Here is a 3,928-nt window from a genome sequence, read left to right as displayed (position 1 = left end):
CCAGGTGCACGCCGCACTAGACCCAAGCTTTGCTTACCAGGAGAAAGTGGGCGTGGACGATGCATCACTTATCTTTCTACACAGGACACATTCCCACCTGGACAAGGGGAAAAGTGCTGTGAGAATCATGTTCTTTGATTTCTCAAGTGCTTTTTAACACCATCCAGCCCCTCAGATTGGGAGACAAGCTTTGTAGATGGGTGTGGACGCTCACCTGGTAACCTGGATCACAGATTACTTGGATCGAGCGACCACAGTTCGTCAGACTGAAGAACTGTCTCTCTGACACTGTGATCTGCCGCACCGAGCCACAGGGAACTGTGCTCTCCAGTCCTGTTCACCCTGTACACATCTGACTTTTTGCTACAACACCAGTCATGCCACATGCAGAAGTTTTCTTGATGATACTGCAATTGTGGGTGTATCAGGAACGGGCAGGAGGAGCCTGGTGGAGGACTTTGTGCAATGGTGCAAACTCAATCATCTTCAACTTAACACTTCAAAGACCAAGGAGATGGTGGTGGATTTCCAGGTCTAAGCCCACTTCTGCTACCAGTCCACATTGATGGGGTCAATGTGGAGGTGGTTGCACCCCCAAAGTATCTGGGGTCCCACCTGGACAATAAACTGGACTGGTCAGCCAACACTGACCAGTCCAGTACAAGAAAAGGGCAGAGTAGGCTGTACTTCCTGAGGAGGCTGCGGTCCTTCAATGTGTGCAGTAAGCTCCTCAGGATGTTCTACCAGTCTGTTGTTGCCAGCCGCCCTCTTCTATGCAGTAGTATGCTGGGGAGGAAGCACAAGGAAGAAGGATGTGGGGCCAATTGACAGGCTGGTAAGGAAAGTTGGTTCTGTAGTGGGAGCTGAACTGGAGTGTATCACTTCACTATCTGACAAAAGGACCCTGAACAAACTGATCAACATCTTGGACAATGAGTGACACCCACTCCACAGCACTATTGTTAAACAGAAGAGCCTGGTCAGCTGGAGACTTCGCTCCACTGCCTTGCACAACTGGACAGACTGAGGAAGTAATTTGTTCCCAGGGCCATTGAACTGTTCAATGCCTCACTTAAGGGAAGAGGAGATAGACTTCTCTGCATAGTCTGTCTGCCTCTTCATCCCTCCATGTTTGGTACTGTCTGTCCACTAGCTACTTGTACCACTGTCTTTATATCTCACTGTTTGGCGCGCTATATTAGCACATTAGCACATATGCATAAACCCCCCCTGCCACAGCCAGAACTGTGGCCACACTTATACATTTTTCTTGAATAGTTAAATATATAGATATATAGACTTTACTTTACTTTATTTCTGCATTGTTGCACTGTTGACTTACTCATTTGCACTATCACCATGACCACTATCACCATTGCACTACCACCATGACACCACTCATTCACACAGAGCACCTTAGAGCACCTTACCATACCTTACTATGCACAGAGAATCACAGGCTCAGTCCCTGCCTCAGTCATTACAAGCGCCTCTGATTTATTAATCACCACTATGTGGATACTGTTTTAGAATTGATTTAGATTAAGTGTTAATTTTGTATTTTTTGTAATTTGTATTTTAGTATATTTTTATATATTGTATTAAGTGTTAGTATAATTTGTATTTTAGTATATTTAGCATATTCTTATCTTCTACTGTCCTTACTGCTTAGTTGTGTTTTTATATTATATACTTTAATTACTCTTTCTGCTGTTAAAGAATGTGTTTGTGTTGTATGTATGCTGCTGAGACCTTGAATTTCCCCTGGGGATCAATAAAGTATCTATCTATCTATCTATCTATCACACACACACACACACACACACACACACACTCTATGTGCATTCTTCCTTCCACAGCAGTGCAGTGATCTCTAACCACCATCAAAAACATCCAGATCAGCTCGGAGAGGGCCAGAGAGGGGCATGCTGGGATACTGGAGGTCCCCGCTCCATTACACACACACATAACTCCTCCTGTCCTCTGCCGTCCGTTAAGAAGTGTGTGTACGTGTGTGTCCAAGTGTGTTTGAGTGAATGTAAATGTAAATGTCAACCATGTATGCGTGTATGCATAATGTGAGATTTCTGAAAAAAAATCTTAGAATTTGTATTCTTTTGTTTGTGTGTGTGTGTGTGTGTGTGTGTGTGTGTGTGAGTGTATGTGTGATGAGGCAGGTTGAGGGGCAGCTCTGGTAATTAGCAGCAGTGATTAAGCGGTCAGTCAGAAGGGGGAGTTCGGTCAGGAGGGGGCGCCGCATGGGACCAGATTGATGGAGCTGCTCTCCCTCTTGACCCTCCGCGTCTGGGATGCATCATCATCAGCAGCGGACGCCATTACGGCTCTAATACAGCAGCATCCTAATCAGCAGCGGACGCCATTACGGCTCTAATACAGCAGCATCCTAATCAGCAGTGTACGCCATTACGGCTCTAAAACAGCAGCAGTGAACGCCATTACGGCTCTAATACAGCAGCAGTGGATGCCATTACGGCTCTAATACAGCAGCATCCTAATTAGCAGCAGACGCCATTATGGCTCTAATACGTACATGGGCAACATATGGCCCGCGGGCCACATCCGGCCCGTGGGCTTTCCCTGACCGGCCCGCGTAAGGTGCGTGAAAGAACAATAGTCAAGAGCCTAGCATAGAGATAATGCATGCAAATCAATATCGTTGTTTTTATTCTGAAAGCGACTGCTATTTGTACACCCATACATTTGTGAGTGGATGCATACGATGTAAACACCCTCACTGATGTGCTGGTGAATAGAATTTATGCTTCTGCGTCGACACAATGCAGTTGCCTTTACGTCGGCGTAAACCTTTCAAAGTTTTGTGTCTCTTTGTTCATGCCGCTCACCACCGCAAAGGTTGTTAGAACGAACTCCTACTGCTGCTCGTTGGCGTCTGAAGTGTTCATTTCAAAACGTTACTGGCAGATAGATAGTTTACAATCGGATAACCCCGTAATTGTAACCAAAATATGTCTGAGTTTATTTGCAAAGCTTATGTTAGCGAACTAGTATGATGCTACTACCCACAGGTTGCTTGAAGCAGCCGGCTCAACACACAGAGCGAGTTGACCACAGTTATGTGCATAAAGTTAAAGCAAAAACATAGCCTACATTTTTAAAATAGTTTTCTTTGTGCATGTTGATTAACTAATGACAGCCTACTATTGTCTGCTCCACATTTTCGTAGTCTAGTTTTGCATAGAGTTAATTTAATGATGGTAATGATTTAATGATGAAATACTGTATTGCTGAGTGTTGATGAAATGGTGGCACAGACCTATCGGTTGTACTGACTCCTTCACATTTTCATGACCTAGCCTAATTATATAGATATTGTAGTACTTTTTTATATCAGTCTTTGAAAACTGAAAAAAAATGTCAATGTCAAAAAATCATTTTCGAGAATGAGGATTAAATACTGGACATAGAGGTTTATGTCCAATGTTGAGGGACAGACGACCGATGACATGACTGATGACGATGATGTTGGTGTGCAGTACAGCACAAACAGACCTGACCCAGACAAACCCAAAGTCCACCGCCACCTGTGGTGAAAGCAGAAGCACATTCTCCAGACACCTTGAGTACAGAGAGGAGGTACCCTGTTAGAGATAGAAGGAGACCAGATTTTTATAGTGAGCGGAGTGATCATGCACAGATCAGCATTGATTATTGCTATAAGATGGTATGGAATGTACCCCAGACATTCAGAGAAGCTGTGACTTCATCCAACTCAAAAGAGTGGGTTGATGCAATGGATGAGGAGATGAAATCATTGAAGGATAACAACACATTTACTCTGACCACTTTACCTGAGGACAAGAAGCTAGTGGGGGGTAGATGGATGTATGCTAGCAAAAGCAATGCTGATGGATCTGACAAGTACAAAGCCCGGTATGTTGCTAAAGGG

The sequence above is a fragment of the Alosa alosa genome, chromosome 6 (genome assembly GCF_017589495.1).
Source record: "Alosa alosa isolate M-15738 ecotype Scorff River chromosome 6, AALO_Geno_1.1, whole genome shotgun sequence".
In the NCBI taxonomy this organism is placed as follows: Eukaryota; Metazoa; Chordata; class Actinopteri; order Clupeiformes; family Clupeidae; genus Alosa; species Alosa alosa.
Note: the sequence above shows the minus strand (reverse complement) of the source record.